A 23601-nucleotide genomic window follows, 5' to 3' on the forward strand; every position below is an offset into this window, starting at 1 on the left:
GGTGTTAAGCAACCAAAACCCATCTTAGTATAGTTTTTATATCCCCTTTTCTCACACTTCTCTCTGGAGCTCTAGCAATTGTAATTCAAAACATTTAGTTACTAACTAACTTTAGTTACTTTAGTTAATTGACAGGTAGGTGCCGTTACAGATGGCCTATTAGAACACCCAGGCATCATTCGGCCCGCCTCAGGTCCGCTGAGGATCTTCGTCTTTGCCGATATTTAGATTAGCCAGAATGTGGAAGAAGCGACGCCAGCAATGCATATTAAGCTTCAGAAAAGCTTTAGTGCTTAAGAACCCTCCGGGCAACGCACTCATGCTCCGTCATTCTATAGCCATATGGCATTGGTATCAGAGTGAACCCACCTGGATGTGGGACTGGGTAGCTGTATACTGTGACATCACAACATTACAGAAGTCTTCACAGTCATTTAAAGCTGTGTGCATTTCTCTGTGGATTGAGTACGTTGATACTTTCCAATATGTTTACAGCTTCTAGACTACTTCATAAGAATGGGACCTTTTTAAATATCATAATTAGACGGAGTCAATGACCAACACCACTTTGCAACTGGTAAACAGTGACTTGTAAACAATGATTATAATGTCATTTCCTTCACCGTGATTGTTTTCTTGTACAGTATTCAGTGCATTCATTTATCATGATCAGTGAAACCCCTCTGTTAATATTCATAGGTATGATGAGTCATAAACATCTGGACTCATCAGGGTAGTGATACACACTTGTGGATGTACTCCAGTGCATTGCAGACGCCTGGTGGTGAATATGGGTTCTCCTTCTGGGCCTGTCAACACGAGCCAAAAGTTTCCAGCTAGTGTGAATTGTAAACAGCTTCCTAAGTTACCCCGTCTACTGTCTGAAACTGTTGACAGTGACGAAAACTGACACAAGGGTATGATCAAAATGTCCGAATCCGAATCACCCGTGCCGACTGAATACTACAGCTGTAGAGCAGATGCCAGGAATGGCGTTTTTGTTTTTTCTGCCTAAGACAACATGCAGTCTCATTCCCAAACATAATTCTGTGTGTGTGTGTACATGTTTGTGTAAATGTGTGTATGTATACACAACAAAACCCAGAGAGAGTGGTTATTGTTTCTGAGGATGTATGCTAGTTTACCCAGAGGATATTAAATAAACATTTACTTTCTTTGAAAAAACATGTCTACAAGTTTATTCTAGGCTATTTATGCAATAGCATAAAAATAGTGAAAAATTTAACAACTGCATTTCATATTCGGTTTCGGTATAGTGAAAAATTTAACAACTGCATTTCATATTCGGTTTCGGTATTTGGTCAACCATTTCATTTTTATTCGGTTTCGGCTGAAATTTTTCATTTCGGTGCATCCCTATTGTGGTGTTAAGCAACCAAAACCCATCTTAGTATAGTTTTATATCCCCTTTTCTCACACTTCTCTCTGGAGCTCTGCCAAATGTAATTCAAAACATTTTTTAGTTACTAACTACCTTTAGTTACTTTAGTTAATTGACAGGTAGGTGCCGTTACAGATGGCCTATCAGAACACCCAGGCATCATTCGGCCCGCCTTCAGGTCCGCTGATGATCTTCGTCTTTGCCGATATTTAGATTAGCCAGAATGTGGAAGAAGCGACGGCCAGCAATGCATATTTTAAGCTTCAGAAAAGCTTTAGTGCTTAAGAAACCTCCGGGCAACGTCACTCATGCTCCGTCCATTCTATAGCCTATACTGGCATTGGTATCAGAGTGTAACCCACCTGGATGGTGGGACTGGGTAGGCTGTATACTTGTGACATCACAACATTACAGAAGTCTTCACAGTCATTTAAAGCTGTGTGCATTTCTCTGTGGATTGAGTACGTTGATACTTTCACAGTATGTTTACAGCTTCTAGACTTACTTCATAATGAATGGGACCTTTTTAAATATTCATAATTAGACGGAGTCATATGACCAACACCACTTTGCTAACTGGTAAACAGTGACTTGTAAACAATGATTTATAATGTCATTTCCTTCACCGTGATTGTTTTCTTGTACAGTATTCAGTTGCATTCATTTATCATGATTCAGTGAAACCCCTCTGTTAATATTCATAGGTATGATAAACATCTGGACTCATCATGGTAGTGATACACACTTGTGGATGTACTCCAGTGCAATTAGCAGACGCCTGGTGGTGAATACTGGGTTCTCCTTCTGGGCCTGTCACCACAGAGCCAAAAGTTTCCAGCTAGTGTGAATTGTAAACAGCTTCCTAAGTTACCCCGTCTACTGTGTCTGAAACTGTTGACTAGTGACGAAAACTGACACAAGGGTATGATCAAAATGTCCGAATCCGAATCACCCGAGTGCCGACTGAATACTACAGCTGTAGAGCAGATGCCAGGAATGGCGTTTTTGTTTTTTTCTGCCTAAGACAACATGCAGTCTCATTCCCAAACATAATTCTGTGTGTGTGTGTACATGTTTGTGTAAATGTGTGTATGTATACACAACAAAACCCAGAGAGAGTGGTTATGTTTTCTGAGGATGTATGCTAGTTTACCCAGAGAGGAAAAATTAAGCAACAAACAACAGCCACAATAAGTCTAAACAGAGGTAATGATTGATCGTCCTTCACCCCCCTCCACACCACTTCTCCCCACTCTCTCCCTTTGCTCTTCATATGGTGTTGGTTGGCTGTGGTTTTTGTATTCTGCTGCTCTGTGTGTACGCAGCGATCTGGTGAAGACCTTGTGGCTAGCTGGGAAATGCAAAGCGCTGATACATGCGTGTACACACACACACACCAGGTTACACACACAGATCTATAAATTCAGGCACATTTGCAGAAGAAAACCGATGAAAGCGCGACTAAACGTCTGCACACACACACTTTGCCCTGCCCGATCACTCCCTTATCCCGCTTGTTTACATTTGCGCCGCTCACCGCAGAGCTGAAACTGTCACTCACAATCAGATCCTGCTTTTACATGTGGTGATTCAGACCGCCTGTTTAAAAAACAGCCATCATGTTTGACAGATGTGTACTTTACGGCATCACCAGAGAACTTGATTCACAAATCCTATTTTGACAGTTGTTGTACTTGCGATACGTGTTTGTGTCCGAATAGTGAATATGTGAAGCCTCTGGTCGGTGAGGTTCTTTAAGGGTGTGTCATTGTCTGTGATGCCACAGTTTTTCCTCTCTCCGCTTTTGTTTTTCTCGCCTCTGTCTGCTTTCATGTGCAGCATAAACGTCAGGAAAATAAACCAGTGAAGCCGTGGTAGACGGAACAATGACATCTCTTCAGGAGAATGTTGTGTTTTCAGGAAAGGAATAAAAGAAATGGATTTTTCAGTCTGACATTAAAAAAAAAAAATCCAGTTCCCAGTAATGCCTTGACTATCCATGTACAGGAAGCCATTATTTGGATGTAGACAAAGCATTTCTTTTAAAAAGTCTCTGACAATGCTACTGAGACATTTTCACTTTGCATGGAAAATGTGACACGATTTTATAGCCTGGTTGGTAAATAATGGTGGGATTACTGATATAGTTTCTTCTGGGTGTTGAAGTTTTTGAAATTTAGAATTTTTTACTGCCATTCTGGGGCCACATTGTGGTAAAATTACAAAGTGCAGTGCAAACATTTGCAAATTAAAATATAGTAGTGTACGAGGCAGTTTTATTCCTAATGAGAAGATTATTTATTGACTGTTGTTGAACGCTGAACAGAACCATTTCAAGAAGCAGAGCTTTTTTGATGATAAAGGGGTACTACTGATCTGCACTTCTCTGTCCAAATGTGGCTCCAAACAGGAAACATTAGGAAGTGTTTTGAACCAGTAATCTTATCTCTTCTTACTATCCTGCTTTCACACTATGGCTGATAATGAGAGAAAATATTAAAGGTTATTTTCATCGCAGCATTCTCACAGTGTATTTTCATTTGAAATTGTAGTATTTTGACAGTACGAGTACTGCTACAAAGGAGGTCATGCACCACCAGTAGTAGACATGCTATAGTTCGAGAACCAGTGACAAAGTGCATTTGTAATTATCCCTGGACCTGGAAGTTATGTTGCTGTTAAGTACTGGGGCACGGGGGTGCTAACTATATGGTCTTTATTTTCCTACTTGAGAGATGCTAGAATTACTCCAGGATGTGCTTTTGTAGTGAAGCACACAAACATTTGTTTTCCTCTTACTTTTCTGCCTGTCTCCTATAATGTTGTCTTTGATTTTGTCCTGCTTCCAGACAATATCACAATATAGACCAGTGAGAGAAAAACCTGCATCTATAAATCCATGTAACCCTGCAGGCTGTGGAGCAAATCCTAGTTCTTTCTTACTCTTCATTTTCTTCTCTATTTTTATACAAATAGGAAGATTCAGTCTTGTTTATTAACCAAACATCTGTATGTTTGTTGGGCAACAGGTGAAGCTGCTGACAAGGACAAAGCCAGAGTTATCAACTAGCTGAGGCTGGAGTCATGTTGCCGGCTGCTTTCTTTACTGGGGCCTCTCACACATGCATGTGCTTATAAGCACACACATACATGCTAAAGGCCTTGAAAGTAAAAAGCTAAAAAGGCTATGACATGTGACATTTTGTGTACAGAGCAGTTCATTATTGGAAAGAGATAAATTCTTACATGATATCGTTCAGGTAAAACAACAATGTTTTTGCCTTCTCTGACTTCTTGCTACTTTACTGTTAAAATAATAACAACCAAATACTTGTTATTTTTTACTAAATACCAAAAATGTATAAAAGAATGTATAAGAAACTTGGTAAAAAGGTCTTAAATGGGAAACTTGAAAGCAGCATTGTGTACAAGTAAATGTAGATCCGGCTTAATAGAACCTTTGCTCCTAATGTGTGGGTGTCCATCCTGTGGGGGCGGTCTTTAGATCTTAAACCATTCCTTCTGTTCATACACACAGAGAAATATGTTTTCTTACTCAGCTGAGCTTACTGCTCAGCACTCTTTTCTGACTACATGTACCAGTATTTATTGTGCAAAGGCTCATTCGTACCCTCATGTTCACCTCGTCAGTTGTTATCCTATTCACCCTCTGAGGCATAAAACAAATGAGATGTTGGGAATATTCAGATGAAACGCCATCTTACTGTGTGCATATTTTCTGGCCACTTTATTAATTCTAACCACAGCAGATGAATGATGATTACTTTATTTACAGTAACATCGTAGTCATCACGGTTTTTCAGTTTAACAAAGATTCAAGCCTCCCACTGTTCCTCACACTGAATTGCCCTCAGCACTGACATGAGCAACATGTAACAAAACCTTAATGTGAAATGACCTGTATCTTTTCAACATTCAGCGCTCAGGCTTCATCACCCCTTCATCACCTCTTTGCTGAAATTCCTCACTGATGACAATATATTATAAGATTTCGGTGTATTCTCTGTGCATATATCTGTTTTGTGGGTCAAAATGCCACCCACCCACCTCTCTGACTAATACATGGTAAAGTAAGGTTGAAAATATGTCCTTTCATTTTCTTTCTGTCTTCCTCTCTTTTCCCCTTGTAATTTTAAAAGCACAAACAACTTGTTCTATATTCTATCTCATTTGGCCGCTGTTTATTTTCTTAACTTCTTTGTCAGTCTGCCACATCAGTTCTTGGAAGAGCTCGGTAAGCATGTTGTGCACAGCATCGGTCTCTATGTTCTCGCTGAAGTTGAGTTATGTTTTTATGAACAGGATGTGCTGGAGCTGGTACCTAGAAAAGAGGAAGGGAAGAGAGCTAGAGATGGAGGGATGGAGCGAGAGATGAGTCATTTTCTCTGTCAGACACTGTTGTTTTCCACTAAGCCCTGTTATTTTCGCTCATAAATGGATGCCAGGTAGTGGGTGGAAAAAGAGTCTCTTTTTTTGTTTTCACATTTGGTGTAATTTTATAATGGAGGCAGACTGTGGTTAAACTTGAAACATTTGCATGGTCTTGTCCCTATGTAACCCTCTTCTCCGTCTTTATATAGACCAAAACATGTATTGTGAAATTACTTGGCCTAAGATTAAAATAAGTGGTCTGTTACATTGAAATGCTCATAGTTGTTATAATGCTTCAGATTGTTGAAAGTTCTGAAACATTTGCACACTTGCGCTGCAAACAGAGACAGATTTCCTCTCGATTTCCCAAAACCTGCATCGACTTAGTATTTTGCCACTTGCGGGCAGCGGTAACATAACACGGACATATTATCACCTTATAAAGTTAATATGTTAGCAAGGAGTTGCCTCTTTACACAACCAGCAGATACGGAGCAGTATTAGCATTTGTCTGGAGTCAGGTTTCTATCCAATAGTCCAAAATATATGCACTAATTTAGCTCTGATGAATCTGTTAAATGTCTCTATCTTTAGCTGCTAGAAGTCTGCCTGCTCTTTCGTGTTGGCCAGGTAGTGTACAAGGGTTTTTTTCCTGAACTTTCTGGCTGAGAAAAGCTGTCTTCTGTGGCTGAAAACGACCCAATGAAAATGAACCAAAACACTAAAGTTGAAGGTCATAAAAACCAAAACAATGAGCTGACATTAGAAAGGTCAGTCGAGCTGAGGGGAACTACAGAGTTGGGTGATAATTCTCTGTGCCTTTGTGACTATAAGGAAACACTTAAATATGCATCATGCTAATGGTTTGCACCCTGAACGTGGATTGATATGTGGTAGCTAACACTTTTGGGAATCTAGATATTGAGGGTTATTGTTATGTTGCACCAAAAGCACAGTTTGACGAAGTCATTAGTTAAATATCTCTATCAACAAACAAAACCTCTATAAGGGTCAGAAAACAGGATGCGGGTAGCATATCAAGGGGCAACCATGACCAGCTGATAGTCACAGCAGCAGGTAAGGGAGATTTAAGTGATAGCAGAAACTGTAAAGTGCCACCTACGTGAAATATGTTGGTATGCCTACGCATGGTACTGCTGCACAGAGGGGTCGCTTCAAGTTCAACACCATCTGGTATTTTATGTGCCCGACTGAAATGTATTGGAACCCACACCTGTATGTTTCAAACCGGCACTTTGCGGCACAGGTTGTGGCATGCAACCTATGCTAATCAAAATTCACGTACTAAAATGGTGCAAGTTACAACACAATCTATCGAGCCAAATATGTACACGCCCATACAGTCCAGGGTGGAGAGGTGTCATCAGGCGAAATCGGTGGAAAGTCTCATGGGTGGACAGTGGGTGTGAAAGGTTTTTTCATGTTATGACGGGCACCTAATTTGGAGCACTAAGGCTTATGGTTGTACAGATTATCAGTGGAGATTCATCAGTGAAGAAAATCAGATTCATTCAGTGGAGAAAATCATTATCATGTTATATTGTTTTGTGTGAAGCTAGAGTTCACGATGTATGACATGAAGGAAAGGAATGGCCATCAATCTGAAAAAAGACTAACTGGTCACAGACATGTCTCCTTCACCTAGCTGTGGGGTAGCTTTATGATGTCTTGGAAGAAGTGAACTTATTTGACAAGAGCCCTCTTGTACCTGATTGACAGACTGTGGTCAGCCTTGAGGCATCTTTGAAATACTTGTCTATGACGCTCAATAGGAAAGAACTGAGTAGTATTAGATAAGTGGCAAAGGGTATTAAAGTGAATCAAAAGACAGATGAAATGGAATTAAATAAGATAATAGGGGTTTGAATGGAGGTTTATGTCTCTGTTTGGGTCTGAAGTAGCTCTTTCAAGTGGCCATTTGCACTCCGTTAAGCTGCCTGTTAGAGTTTCTCTTTATCACCCTGGCTAATCTCTGGCCTGTCCGCTGCACTGTAACCACTATTTCCCGCCATGACTCGTCGAAGATTATGTGCCAGCCTCTCACAGTGGAAGCCATTGTAGAGAATGGCCATCATTGACATTCATCCTTTATCTATATTACTACATTTCAGATATACTCCTATTATCAATTATACCTGTTTTCCCTGGCAAACACACCGTTTTCATGAATGGCATACTGTTTTGCGTCATTAGCTTTCCATATGTACGTATATGACTCTGTTACTTTAGTCGTTTTTTTCCTCCTCAGCCTGTCAGCAACATCCGATTCATCTTATCAAAACACACTCTATTTCATGTCTGATTTCTATGGAGCAAATGCTATTGCTTGGCAAATTACCCAGCAGCTGATTCTGTCTCTCATCATCACATGACGCATGCCTTAATTTGACAGGACCAGAAACATAAACACACTTATGTCACACAGCTTATAATACACAAGTCTGTTCAATATTTCTGCTCTTACCTATCCAGTGAGCATATAGAGTTTGACTTTAGGTTTTTACTGATGTAAACAGACGTCTCATTGAGGACTTGGCACATTTACTCCGTCCATTTGTCTTTTCCCGAGAGGCCAACTGAGTCACATCAGTCTCACTGTTACTTCACCATAGTTCTTTGAGGAAACATTGTTTTGTTTTCTTTAATCATTAAAACTTAATAGTTAATAGTTAAAACTTTTTTCCCCTTCTAAAATAAGATAAAAAATAAAAACAAAAATAAAACAAAACAATTACTTATTGCAGAGTTTTACAAATGGTTTAAACAGAAAAAAATGCATTCATTCATCAGTCATTGAGTCCATCTGTATTACAGATTGACACCTTTTTATTGAGGTCAACACTGGACACCTCTCTGTTTTTACCTCTACAACCTGTCTTGATCCTCAGTCCTCACAGGGCCCACGTCTGCATGTGTGCGCATGTAAATGATCAAGTATCCACATGCTGTGAAACCTTGCTTGGATTTGAGGCATTAAAAATTGAGGCATGTGTTGGTTACACCTCATGGTTGTTGTGGGAAATCTGAAAGTGACACTCGACTCTCCAAGCTGCTTCCTTTTTACTTCTACAGCGTAGTGAAGAAGCTTCCTCGTAAAACCTAAATTCTGTGACCTACATCCCTTATTCCACCGTCCTTCATGGCTCCATCCCACTTACAGCTGTGCCCTATATTCTATTTAAAGTTTTTCTCTTAAACTCCTCAGTATGTGTCTGTACAGGGATTCGGGATTAAATGTTTTTAATCATTTATTTTTTAATGATTCCATCACAACACCTTTTAAAGATTTGATGGTTTTACCTCATTTTGTTTTGTTTTTTTGTACCCTGCAACCGGTTCTTTGGAGCCTGTATTTTTAACAGGGACTATTATTTATTTCTCCTTCATCACCCACTACATGAGAATTTCATCAGTGACCTTAAACTGGAAACAAATTGTGGCTAATGCTGGCAGAAAAATCTGAGTCTGGTTCCCCTGTAATAATGAAATTACAAGGGAAAGCGGCTGGATTTTTCAACACTCACCATTATCTTGAAAAAGTAACGCTCTTCTCCATCAGTAAGAGGCCCTTGTGCTTCACTGAGTGCCAGGCCCTTCTCCTTCAGAGCTCCTCTCCTTTTAAAAGCTTGCCAAGCCACATCAGGGAATGTGAAAGAGTCTGTTTTCAAGCACAGACTCGAGATCCATCAATTAAGTTTATTATATCCTAACCTCCGGCCTGACCCTGAACCGCGTCCACTATCACATTCACCTGTTTTACGAGGTGGCGTGCTTACATCTGATAAGTTTCTGTGTTATCTATCTGTTTGTTTTCTTGTTGAACTGAGTTTGGTTTACTGTTGTAAAGCTTGCTGAGAGCATGCTGTTAAGTACACTTCAAATACCAGTGAAGTTTTAAATGTGAACTTTGTGTGTGTGTGTTGTTGGTGGATAGTGGATGGGGGGAGTGTATTGATTTACACCTGCATACTTGGCAGTCTAGACGAGCTGGGAGGAGTCCCCCACACAATAATGCGGTGGAAGATAAACTGATACTTGGCTTAATGTTGCCATTATAACTATTATTACCTGCTCAACAAAGGTGCTTGCGGCTGCACACTGGGCCATCGCCGTGCCCACTGTGTCAAGCCCCAGAATGACAGGAAACTGGAACCAGTAGAGGGGAAGCATGTTGTGGTTTCAGCATGTGTAGGTGCCAAGTCGATGTGTGTTTGTTTTCACAGAGTTGCGTGGATCTTTGGGAGAACCATGTGCCGATATGTGGCTGTGACATAACACCATTTGTGTGTATCTCTTTCTCTTTAATCCACTGCCTGCTCCTGGTAACACGTGGAAATAATACACGAAGGAATTCACCTTTCTGCCTTAAGAGAGGATGAAGGCAGCTATGGACTAGAGTTGCATACCGGGCGGGCTTATCCTGTACTTTTGGCTGTTAGTGACCCCCACACCAATGGCCTCCCTGCACACAAAGCTCAGCACACTAAGCTTTCAACTTAGGAAAGAACAGGGTTGTATTTCCCTCCCAAGTCCAAGTTAGAAATGGAAAATTAAAGGCTCCTTCAGTGAGTCCTAATACAAAATGGAATCTAAATGGTGCAAATAATGCCCAATAGAGATGTTAATGTTTTGATTACAAGAGCAGAGTGATGTGTCATTTTTCTTTGACCCGGGTGACTGCTTCCTCACTGTGGTTCTCAAAGATGGTTTTACCATTCAGTTCAGTCACAGAAAATTAAAGTTTACCATCAAATCAGACTATCATATATTAGAAAGGTAAAACTGACATTAAAAAGTGAGCCATTGAGCAAGTTTACGCCTGCAGAAAATGTGCCCTGTGCCAGGCGAAACGAGCACTGTAGACTGTGACCTGTTCACGGTTGGTCGTTATACTTGATCCAGGTAACTGGTTTTTGGTTCTCTCCATTGTTGCCACAACTCTGTTAACAGAGAACATGTGTTGTAATTCACTGAACTAACACAAGCAAACCTTTCACTATTTTGTTTTTAAAAGGAAATTAACAGCATGAGATGCCCCTAGGAAGAGCTTTTTATGTGATGTGCGCTGTAGGCCTTCATCTTAGCAGAGCAACAGACTACAGTTTCAAATATTTCAGATATGCCACAGAGACTAATGGAATGCAATTACCCAGTAACCGTTTAATATTACTGGAAGGAAACTATTTCATGAGTTTGTTTCGGATGCTAAAAAGATTGTTTCTCTGTTCAGTGAAAAGATAAAGTTCCCTCTGAGTGCTGTCTGGCCATATTAAGCACTTTACTTTTCATTGAGTTAATATGTTAGTTTTGGCCTGTTGCCTTTTTTTACTTTGACATGTTGGCAGAGGCAGAACTTTTTCTTTTTTGTTGTTTGGGACTGCAATGAGGAGAGGAAATCACAGGGACTCTGCTTTGTGGTGTAAGGTGATTCACTTGTAGTGTTGAGTCCTCTGTCCAACATGAGGAAGAAGTAGAAAATCTTTTGCTGCAGAGCTGCCACTAGCCAACAGGCAACTACTAAGGTTGGGGTCCAACTCTCAGCAGCTTTGGGGGAACTGTAAAAAGAGATGGCAGGGGCAGAGACGGTCATGCTGGACCTTGCTATGATTTGGATTTATCACTTTTACTTTTACTTTTGAACCTGTCTGAGGTGCAGACATCCACTGTAATTGTTTTGTTGTTCTATTCTCCTATGGACAACAGAACTTTATGACAGTACTTCGTATTTATACAGAGACCAGACAAAAAAAGAGACTACTTGGAGAAAAGTAAGCAAAAAAGTTGGATTACCTGGTAAGTGCTGAAAAATATGTCCGTAACTTTTTCACTATGATCTAAGTTAGCATAGCCTTGATCATTCCGACTTTTACAATTCGCCACTATGATGTAGTTATTTCAGCATCCTTTTGACCCATTTATTGCAACAATTCAACAAACTTCGGTTCGTACTGCCGTTACCTTTGTGAGTGGGTCCCTTTTTACGGAATAGTTATTTAGGTTGAGATTTTTAGGTGTCAGCTAGAATTTAATAAAACTTTAAATCTTGCCGTCTTGCTTTTTTTTTCTATCAAAACCAGTGTATAATGTTTAGTACATTTCCTAAAAAAGCAGCACACTATATCATCATGTCAGGCTTTGGAATACTTCAAACATCCATTAACTGAATCACTAGCTTTGTCAAATTTAATATGCAGTCATCATAAAACTACAATGCAGAGTTTCTAATGTTTCTAAAATATTTATTGAGAGTCATGATCTACAAGAAATATCAGAAAGACCATTAGCATCATGAAATTATGTCCTAATTCCCTGTGTGTGAGCTGTCCAAATATTAACATTAGGCAACACTGCTGCTAAGCTGAGAGAGGCCTTGCCAAATGGAGTGGTTGGACTTGGAAGAACATGTAACTGATCTATTAAACTTTTCAGCCACTGAAAAGGTTGAATTCAGTTCAACCTGAGTAATTCAGTAGATTTCTGAATTATTCAAAAACGATTTCTTCTTAAGTAGAGGAAGATGTACCTGGTGTGTTCTGGTGGAATCTGTCCATTGTCATCAGTTGTACACAATACATCCACATCTCAATTATGTCTTCCTCCATATGTCCTTTTATCTTCAGTATGTCTTCAATTAAAATGGCTAATCTTGACGTGGACTTCCCTAGGCTATTTGAGGCTTAGGAAATTCCCAATACCTAAAGTTCACTGCCCTTTAGCATTCCACTGTCATGTGGTGCACCCTTAGATTATAGGGCCAGTTATACTAACATAAAGGAATCACCAGACCTGTTATCCTACTTATTATATAGGTCATATGGCTCCAAATGTGGGTTAGGGTGTGAAACGCGTCAGTGTTAGAATGTCTAATATTTCGTCATGTGGTATGATTGCTATTGTTAGCTGGTTATTGATCAGTATCAAGATTTGGTATACTGACATATTTTTATGGTTTTGTTTTTATGGATCATGGTGCCTTATCAACCTACATGTATAAGTTATTTCCAGTATTAAATTAGCAGTGTTTTGGCATCCTTCAGCTTAGTCTTTTGGTTTTAAATCCAGTCTTATTCCAGCTGAAGCAGTTCTTAACAAAAAAGCTCTTTAAAAAAAAAAAATCCATGGTCCATTTAAGGACTAGCTAGTGGACTTGTAAAACATTTAGCAGCTAATGAGCCTGATAATTACCTCTGTAGTCGGTGGATACCAAAACAGAAGCAGAGTACATCCCAAAATTGGTTAGATGGCCAGAGACATGACTTCAAATCAGTGTTAACGTTGCTCAGTATCTGCTCCATGCGTAAATAGTTTGTTTGCCAACATGTTCACATCAATAATATAAGGTGACAATATGTCAAGGTTCTATTTTTGTAATTTCAAAGTGGCCAAAAAACAGTCAGTATTGCTTTAATTCACATAGTCGAGAGTGTGATGCACTTATGGAAAAGTGTTTAATTTAGCCAGAGACTTGTAAAAATGAGCTTGATTGACAAAGATAGGACTACTTATCACTTAGCACTCTCAAAGCTTGATTTGGATCTTTAACATCATACAATATCTCACTTTCAAGTCGTTGTGACGTTTCTTTTCCAGTGTAGATCAAAAGAAAAGATGAGTGCTGGTTTATTACCAATCTCACTTATAACTGGCATTTACTTGTGGCTTTAATAAATTGAGGTGTGGTATTGCCAACGGTTGTTAGCTTATTTATCCCAAAAATTTAAAATGGCTGTAATGAATGCGACATCAAAGACCTCCATCTGCGTCTCAGCATCTCCATCGAAGCATTGCGTTTGATGTCGAACACATTTTTCTCATTTTAAATTCTCAGGAAAATTAACCGAATTATGGGTTGTGAAACAGAGTTGCAAACGGTCTCATTGAAGTTTTATAACCTTTTGTTGCACCCCCTTGATTTAATGACCTCGCACACTGTAGTGGTACATTCACCGAGGTAATTGTCAAAGTGTACTAATGTTCAAGGGAATCCTTCTTTCTTTTTGTTTTTGCTTCGCTTTGACTTCCTCATTTCTGCCTCCTTTCAGTCTCTCCTTTCTGTGTTTCCTTTAATGTGTGCCTATTTCCTTCCAGCCTGCACCTTGTTTTGTGCCTCTAGTAACAAATTGGGCTCAGGATGGTTTAGGTTTCGACCTAGTCTTGTTCATGAATCTCATTTATTTCTTTCATTTGCTTCTTTCCTCCTGCCCTCTTTGTACATCTCTGCCTTTCTTTTTAAAATCTTTTAAAAAAAATAATATTTGCATTTTCTTTGCCTTTTTTTGCTCTTACACTTTCTTACACGTTATTTGTCCCTCTGTTACCCCTTCTCTCCCCCCTTCATTAAACTCTTTCCTCATGTCAGTGATGGTTTGTGCTATATTTGTGGAGTTTGCCCTCACCCTGCTGACTCTAATTATCAGGTTAACCATTAACTTTAAGATTTCACCTTGTTGGCTCTTTGCCCCCACTCCTCGTCACCACTGACATAGCTACAGGCTGCTGTAGTTGTCGCTGCATTAAAAATATACAAGTTCCTGGCAGAGAAAGAGAAAGGAAGAGAAATAAAAGGAAGTTAGTGGTGTGGGTTGGGAGTAGTGGGAGGAAGTGGTCAAGGTGTAGTGGAAAAGGTGAGGCGTGGGAGCGTAGGGAGTATCAATGAATATCCGAATCAGTGAAGCAGCTAGAGAGAAACCAGAGGAAAGAAGACAGAGGAAGAGCCTGAAGTGGGATTTATACCTCTGCACCCAGGGGGATTTTGTCTGGAGGAGTGTCGACTGTGAGCTACTGTGCTTGGCTGCTGGGAGAAAATGGAGGAAGCTCTCTCATAGTAGTTAAAGGTCAGTGGTAGCTGCCGATGCTTCTGGGTTGGGTAACGTGTCACATTGTTTCCTTTTATATCCGAAATTATTTATGTTATTTATTCTGAGCAAGTCTGATTATTCTTCCAGGTTTCACCAAAGGCAGCTTCAGTTTTTATCTTCATTTTGCAATAGACCAATGATATGATTCATTCTTTAGTAAGTTACAAATGTATGCATGTATGTATTGAACACAGTTTTCATTTTAGAAGGGACATTGCAAGATGAATGTGCAGAATGATCAACATAGAGAGGTAATATTCTGCAAAGATGAAGTTTTTTTTCCTGAATTCATTGTTGTTTTGTTTTTAATAACAGACATAAATCTGTGCTTTATGAGTAATGAATGACTCACGACAGGATATGCCAGCAAAGAATTTGGTGCACTTTTAATGGGCATGCTACTCCAGTTTTTCAATTAAGTCAGCATGCATCTTGAGGAAACAAACAAAATTCACCAAAACCAAACCAGACGAGGACCAAACTAGACAATCGATACAAATGTAGGCGAGTGGAAAGTAACCAACAGAAAATGCTTTATTTACTATGTATCAGATATGTTGGTAGGATCGGTCCAGCTTACATTGGTGCTGTTTAGTTTTACTATTCTCTCTTGTCCGTTTTGTTTTCACAAGATTGGGTTGAACGCATTTTTTTTTTTTGCTAAGAGTAAGTAGACACATTGAGACAATATTTGGTATTTTTGAGTGTTTTTATAGCATCACCAGGAATTAGTTGGCACTGAGAAATCAGTAGCTTGACGAAGAAAAAGCTCATTTTCACAGTACTGTAATTCATTCAATGTTGGCACATTCCAGAAATACATTCAAGGACAACATCGTTCAACTGAAGTCATCACCTGAACATGTCAGTTAGGAGTTATTTACTTATTTTGTCAGCATCTGAGTGCCTTTGACTGTAGGAATTATGACCAGTGAATTCTGTATTTACACCCCTAACCCAAGTTTTCTAACTAAACTAAAAGAAATTCATCTGTTTATTTTAATTATAGAGTGTTACACCTTTAAAATCTAAAATTTTCGATTCATTGATGATCACATTATTGTTCTCTGAATTAAATTGAATTATGAGGTGGCTTAAGATTCCTAACCCGGGTATCTTTACTTCTCAGATGAGCCGTAAGCAGAGCAAAGAGAGTTTTAACAGAAAACACAAGGTTACTGGACTTCCTTCAGTCAGTGTGTTACAAGAGCCTCTCTTAGTCCAGAGGTCTGGTTTGTAGTAGACTGCCCTACTACCAAATTATTACCTGTTTGGACTTTGTCATTTTGTAAACAGCAATGGAAATGTAAGCAATAAATCACTTCCTAATGATAGCTGTTGGCAGTGATTTTGGAATTTCTAAAACGATAAAATGCCTCCTTCAAAGGTACCGTTTAAAATCCAAGCTAACACTTAAGAACAATAGAAAACCTTTTTCGATGAGCTGCAGCTGATTTGGTATGATGCAGCCAAATACAGAAGCCAAACACAGATAATGCGTGGGCTAGAACTTTCACAAAAGTCTGCCACGCCTGCCAACTGAGTTACACTAACACTGTACAACATTGTTATGTTTTTTTTTTTTTTTGGTGTGTTATGCAGTGTTACATTATGTGGACTTTGCATAATGCTTTCTCTGGTTTCATCCGGCCTAGATCAAATAGTAATAGACTGCGTTTTGTGTGCAGTTAAGTGTGTTTATCCTGAGATTTTGGCTGTGACATCTTAGAAAACGAGCTCCTCTCTTTTCTTCATTTTATTATCCTTCAGTGCATTTGGAATAATAGAGTGTAGTGAGAGTGATGTTCATTGCTCTAACTACTTGGTTGTGAAAAGATGAATACACACACCCAGTTGATTTTGCCGAGCTGCTTGTCGCAGGCTGCTGTTGTACCACACACACACACACACACACACACACACACAGACCACACAGAAACTCTCTGTCCTGACAGCTTCACTGGATGAATGCTCAGACAGCTTCTTCTCTCGCCTAAATGAGGCTGCCACGACCCTCGTCTTTCCCTTTGGTTGTTAACGAGTCGGAGCAAGAAACAGGGAAATGGAGTCTTGTACAGATCTTGAGAGAAAACAACCAATAATTTATCCTGATGTTGACAGTACATATTTAGCTTGGAGTTTGACTTTGAATCATGTCGAGTGTGTGTGCTTAGGCCATATTTTGTGTAATGGAAATGTTTCTCTGTGGAAATAGTGGGTGGGCTTCTCAGGACGGACAAGGTCATATTTGATGTTGTTTTTGTTATATATTTACCTAGAAACATAGAGTTAATTAGTTGGATGTGGGGTTTTAATGCTGGTATAATGTGTTATATTTGGAGTAACTCAGAAACATTTTTCACTTATGCGGACATATACAAATCTGACATTAAAATGACCACTGTGTCTGCCGTCCACCAGATCACAGTTTACATCATCAGTGACTCGCTCTGAATTACAGACCCTATTTGTTTTATCTGGCCCACCTCTGAAAGACAGCAGAGGCATCCTCAAAATGACAACCAGTGTTTCTGTGGCACAATCTAACATAGAAGCAACATTACACAGGACAAAAACATCCCCCTGTCCATTTTCTGTAACCGTTTATCCTCATCAAGGTCACAAGGCTTCTCCCAGCTGACTTGGAGAACATAGAGACTACCATTCACACTTATGAGCAATCAATGAATCTATTAACAGCCCAGGTTTGACTCAGGAACGTTCTTGCTGCACCAGCTGGACAAAAACATTAATTATATATTCAGCTCTATTCAACGGACAATGGCTCCTCTTTGAGGTTTTAAGTAAAACTGTGATACTTTTCTACTCTAAGGAATTGCATAATTTTTATGATGTTCTACAGTTGGATTTGATTGGATTGTAATTTAAGGGGTCAGGTCTGAATGAATTTAAGTTTTGGCAGTGAACACCAAGGACCGCTTAAAGAAACAGTAAGCAAAATGTCATTTTGTAACCTGTTATTTAATATATTTCAGGAATGTTAGATCATTAATATCCAGGTAACATGAACAGCATCCATGGTAACGATAAAAAAACTGGCCTTCGAAAGCAGAAATTGCCTCTCGATTCCTGGCTTGCATCATTGTCAGCCTGTTTATGCGTGCGGCTAGATTCTTACTTTGACTCTGAGTGATATGATTTCCAGTCAATCAGCTGGCATCCTTTTGTCCTTCTTCACATATTCTAGGTCAACAGTCGACAAGTACGTATTGATCACCACAGCAGAGAGCCTCAGCTCAGTCCCTCTGTATTGTCAGACTATTTATTATATAAAAATATATTCTTTATATTTATATTTATATTAGTATAATTTGGTTTAGAAATTTGATTAAGCACAATTAAAGCTAGTGTAAACTACAAGTATAAACTACAGATAATGTAAACGGGTACAGCCCGTCAGCTGTACACTGCGTAAACTTGTGGTTGGACTTCTGCCCGGAGCACTTCAGCGTGTACACCTCACATGCCTCTGTGTACTTTTACTACTTACACAACAAAACAAAACGCACGCACACGATGAATGGGCTCTGCGTTGGAAATATGTTGTCTGTCTCTCAGTGTGTGTGTGTGTATACTTTGTACTCAGTACATTACAGCCTCAGTTCTTAAGCAATCACAATGAAGCTGTCAGGGACAGCACTGGGCAGATCACTTGACACCCTTGAGGCCCAGCAAAGACTCTGTGCCGCACACATCCATTACACAGAAGCAGCTGTAAACACCGAAGACGGTTTCCTGACTATTACACTTGAAAACATTTTTAAGCTGTGTGCAGAACTTTACATTTTGGCCCGAGGGTGGCACTATAAGAAAAGCTCACATGGTGTGTAATGGAAAGTTCAAGTTAAATTAATCATTTTCTTCCCTCTCTCCTCGCTCGCCTCTTCTTCTTATATTTCCTTATTACCTCAAACATATGTTCTTCTTATCTTCCTTTCTACATTTCATGTTTCCTCGTCTGCCGGCTGCTTTCTCCTTTCATTCCTTACTTCCCGCCTTAATTTTTTTTTTTTTTTTTTGCATTACTTCATTCGTTTCTTTACAAGCTCCTCTCTGTCTCTCCCTCTCTTCCCCTCGCTCCTCCTTCTCCGTCTCCTTGTCAGACTGCCAATGGCCCGACGGCCTGTTCGTTTTCATCCTCTGCCTAGAAAACAAGGTCTAAAGTTCAAAGCTGCTGTTGTGGATTGGCGGCAGGAGAGGGAACACAGAAGGAGGCCGGGTCTGGGTCAGTGCAGATTTAAATATCATCTTAAATAGATGGAATTTTAATCTAATCAGATGCCACATTCCAATTTCAGTACACATAATCACTTGTGAATTAGATGAATAAAACAGGGATTGGTTACGTAACGTTCTAGGTATACGCGTGACACCTGGTCCTGCTGTTGTAATGCACTCATTGTTTAAATACTACACTGACTCAGCTGTGGGAAGATGAGGTAGGAGAGGAGTAAGCGGAGGCGATGTTAAAGGAGCACGAGCACAAATCAAGTGTGTTCTGTCTGACGTATTTTTTTTTTGGCCCTCACACAGACCATAACGGTTACATTTACGGGAAGTGTCTCTGTTTGTGTGTGCACTGTTTGCTGCTTGTAATACGATGAGTGATGGAAATATTTTTTTTGATAGTCATTTTCATATTACCACGTCCTGCCAGTTCTTACTGTGGACCCACAGAGTTTGTGTGTGTGTGTGTGTGTGTGTGAATTTAATTTAATTAATATATTATTATTCGTTTGCACAGCTGGGTTGTTCCGGCCTATTCCAGTGTTGGAATCTGTGTGTGTGTGTGTTTTGAGACAGAGGTGTGTGTTTGTCTCTATAAATGGTGCAGGTGTAGACACACAGAGAGTGAGATGGGGTACCCACCTGTATTTATCCCAGCTCGGCTCCCTCCAGCCTCTGTTATTATAGCGCCTGTATGAAACACCCTCCCACTTAGTTTGCACATGCACTGGCACTCCAGACATTTAGCAGCATCTTCAGCAGTTTTCCTGCTGGCGAGTGGGCGTGTATGAAGGAGATAAAAACCTGCTCTGGTTCTGCTGTGTGTGGTGAGCGTGGTTGTCTGCTGGAGTAAAATGAAGGATCAGCACAGACTGTATTTATAGGTAATGCACAGAGGCGTTATGCTACGTGTGCATTAGAGATGTTAGGGATGTTTAATAATTTCTTGATGATTGATGTTAAAATTTCAAAACATGATCCAAAATACACCGACCGGCCAACTCATTAGGTACAGGTGTAATTCCAATGTGAACCGATACAACAACTCTGTCACGGTTTTTACTTTTATGAAGCTTCCTTTCATCATTTTTCAGTTTTTGTTGACACTGTCAGAGAGGTCTTAATTTAACTATTGGGGTTGTTGTTTACAGCACTGTTAAACTGTACTGCATTATATTGAAAGGTATTTCTAAAAATATGGCCCTCTCATATATGTAAATTGGGTGGCCAAAATATTAGAAACACCTAATGCAGTCCTGTACAACACCAGCGCAGTATTAAACAAAATACAATGAATACCCGCTAGACAATGTCAACAAAAAGTGAAAAAGCTTGGTAAAAGTAGACTCTGTGGTTAGCACTGTCGCCTCACAGCATCTTGACGTGTCCTCAAAAGCAAACCTTATAGGAGCATGATATAATTATTTCATAATAACATTCTTGTAAAACATACCTGCCTTTTTAGATAGACCAGCTGAGATATGTCATGTCCATTCTGAGAAAAACATTTGTATTTTCTACAGGTCAGTATACTTTCTGGATATTTTGTATAAACCAGCAAGAAAACAAAAGCATCTCTTTGGTTTGAAATATTTAGTTCAGATTACAAAGATGTGTCCACTTCAAAGGGTTTGATGGCAGCGTCACAATAAGTTTGTGTTTTTAGACTCAAGATCCAAATTGGTTGAAGCGAGGGCCTGTGTGTGTGTGTGTGTGTGTGTGTGTGTGTGTGTGTGTGTCGGGGGGTGCGCCGCATACCAACCAATCGCATCAGTCCCTCGGTGTAGCATACTTTTGCAGCCAATTGGGACACTCCATTAGTATCTTTCAAACGGATTTGGCACACACACACACACACGCACACGCACACACACACACACTCTCTCCCTTCCTTTTAATGGCCTCAGGCTCATTTGCTGGATGTGCAGGCGTCTGTATAAAATGTGAGCTCTCCCTTCTCTCCCCTCTGTGTCACATCTTATTGACCTAGCTGTATCGTACAGTATTGTACTGTACTAAAACACAGTGTACCCTGTTGATGCTGTCGTTCATTTGCTTCTTCCTAGATTACAACTTAGTGCAGTAACTGTAAACTTCCTGGTATTGATACATTTCTTTATATCTTTATATGTTACACAGAGAGGCTAGCCTTCATTCACTATCGATCTATGAATACGGTGGACGGAACAATAGAAGCGATTAGATTGTTACGCTAAATCCAAATTAGTATTAGTGTAGAGTATTATATTCGGCCTACCTGAGATTAGCGAGACTTGAGACGGCTTTGGGAGCATGCCTGTTTTAATCTCTCCATAACCACCGTTGGCTACCAACTCAGAGAAAAAAAAAAAAAAAAAACTCTGGCTTTCATCTTTGTGTCCCACACTGAGGTTTGGACCTGAACTAGGTTGTTGGGGTTCACATGCTCACACGCTACTCCTCTGTGATTTCTTAACTTACCTTTGATGAGGATTTACGGTACGGGAACCGAATACCTGGGGACTGACCGATCTTAAAAAAGAAACCCCTCCCTGCTCAAACAGAATTTCACTTGATGTTTGTCTGTCCAGCTTAGTAAACAAATAAGCCAAACCCCAAAAAGATGGCAGAGCCAAAAGTGTATCTGCGTAACATCATCGTGAGTAACATAAGGAGAAGCCGTTTTAGTTGTTCGTGTAGCAGGATTTTGACTGCGTGTGTGTGTGTTAAGCTCTGGCCCGGCTGCTGCTTTGTTGTATTGTACTGGACTGGGGTTTATGACTGTTAGCTGTTAGTGAGGCCCACTGTGAGGCAGCTGGTGGTAAAAGTAGGCCATGCTCCCTGTTGCGCCGCTTATAGAGTGAACCCCTCCAAAACATACCAGATTCTGTTTCCTACGGTACCCCCCTACAGAACTGTGCAGTACTGGGTTACTGCTGAACTTTGAAGAGAACTGTACATGTAAATATACAGTGAGAGTCATCTGAAAAATACTGTTGAACTACTCTGCCTGATGGTACAGCCCACCTGAGAACAGCGAGGAAGGGGAGGCTGGTCTTCCTCCTTCTTCATATCTGTGTCTGAACTAAACCAGAACTCATAGACAGATTGCTTATTAATTGCTAATGTGGTTTAAATTTTATTGTTTCAGGACTCACAGACTCACATAAAAGCAGTGAGCTGTCTTTAACTTCTCCTCTGGTGCATCGAATGTTGCCTCACTGCAGGTCTGGCTTTGATCCATCTGTTGCTGTGATCTGAATCCTCCTGCAGCTACAGTCTTTGCATCTGAATCAAATTTGTAGAAGTTAAACGGAGACGTAGCTGGGATAAATGTATATTTATGCGTGGCATCTTCCCAGCAGAATTCCAAAAAGCTACATTTCCATAGTCTGTGTAGGTGTAAACAAAAGTTCTTTTCTTTACGCAGGCGCTGATGTTAATCAAAGAGGGTCCTCTTTCAGACAATGATGTGATACTTTATTGATCGCTGTGGGGAAATTGTCTTTTCTTTCGCCACCCCCAGTGTGAGGTCAGAGGTCAGGGTCATCCACAGAGCAGCAGCAGCGCTGCAGCTGGTAAGGGTTTGGGTGCAGTAGTTCAGGGACACTTTTGCAGTGGTGGTTTTGGTGGCGTGAAACCAGGTCCTCAGTTTAGGGACAATGTCTTTAACCTCTATGCCTCCCTGTCGCCAAGTTCAAACCACTCCAGCAGCACATGGCTGCTCTGTGAACATGTGATATGAAAGGCAGCAGTCGAACAAGACTGCCGAAAGTTCTGTTAGTGCATTTAAAGAAACTTACTAAAAAAGCTCCACTCTGCTTGGTATGCATTTTAATTAAAAACAATGTAGGACTTCACCAGCCTCAAGATGATTGAAACAAGTCTGGGGGCTTCCTAAGGGATTTCCACAGAATCCACGGCAGCAAAAAAAAAAAGCGTTCCCACAAGTTTTCACAGCACTGAAATACAGTTCAATGCTAAATCAAATCCAATATAGTGTACAAACTAAAGTATATTATGAGAAGGGCATGTGGGACTCATTGTGTACACAAACCTCTCTTTTACACCCATGGCCAATTTTTCTTCGAGCGGAGCAGTTTATTGAGACAAAGTAGAAATGGTCAAAACCATTTTGTCCATGCTGATTTTATCCACTTTGCTGTTCAGCAAGGTCATGCTTTCCCCCCTCAACAAAATCCACAATAATCAGCGTCGTCAGCCCTGCGGTTTCTCAAAGCGTTTACCAGAATGTGCTGTTTGCACAGTCTGAGAAAGGCCACCAGAACGTCATTAATTATCCAGCTCGGTCTCACTGTTGTAGTGACAAAATGCTCGATCTTGGTGGCGATATTTGATGGTATGGTGCAGGTTAATCAATACATTGAAAAGTGTACGTCATGCTCGGTTTGAAGGAAAGCCTCACACACAGTAACACACACACACACACATGCTGCTAGTCTAATCCTCCTTAAAGTTTATTGCATAGTATATACGAATCCCTATAGCGCGGGACATGTTTCTCTTTTCCTCCTCCCCAGTCAGGTGGTCTTGTTGTTTCAGAAGCTCATGAGCTGTATAGGTTCTGCAAACTAGAACATTAGATTTATGATGAGAGGGAAGCATGAAGACAAACGCAGCTCAACAGTTTGAATGGCCTCCAAGGGGCACAGAAGGGGCCGGAGAGTAAAAGAAAAGCAG

The 23601-nt window shown here is 40.2% G+C and overlaps 1 protein-coding gene across 4 annotated transcripts in view; it reads left to right on the plus strand.

The window, feature by feature from the left end:
- The window catches only part of LOC104929893 (vitamin D3 receptor A), a 72795-nt gene that overhangs the window by 19412 nt on the left and 29782 nt on the right, over positions 1-23601 (plus strand). The window contains exon 1 of one of the 4 annotated variants that reach the window (XM_019270991.2): positions 14108-14649. The exons of the other annotated variants lie outside the window; for them this stretch is intronic. The gene's annotated coding sequence lies outside the window, so the exon portion shown is untranslated. Of the gene's footprint in view, positions 1-14107; positions 14650-23601 lie in introns of those variants that run through there. 4 annotated transcript variants of the gene reach the window in all.

Source organism: Larimichthys crocea, chromosome XV (assembly GCF_000972845.2).
Source record: "Larimichthys crocea isolate SSNF chromosome XV, L_crocea_2.0, whole genome shotgun sequence".
In the NCBI taxonomy this organism is placed as follows: domain Eukaryota; kingdom Metazoa; phylum Chordata; class Actinopteri; family Sciaenidae; genus Larimichthys; species Larimichthys crocea.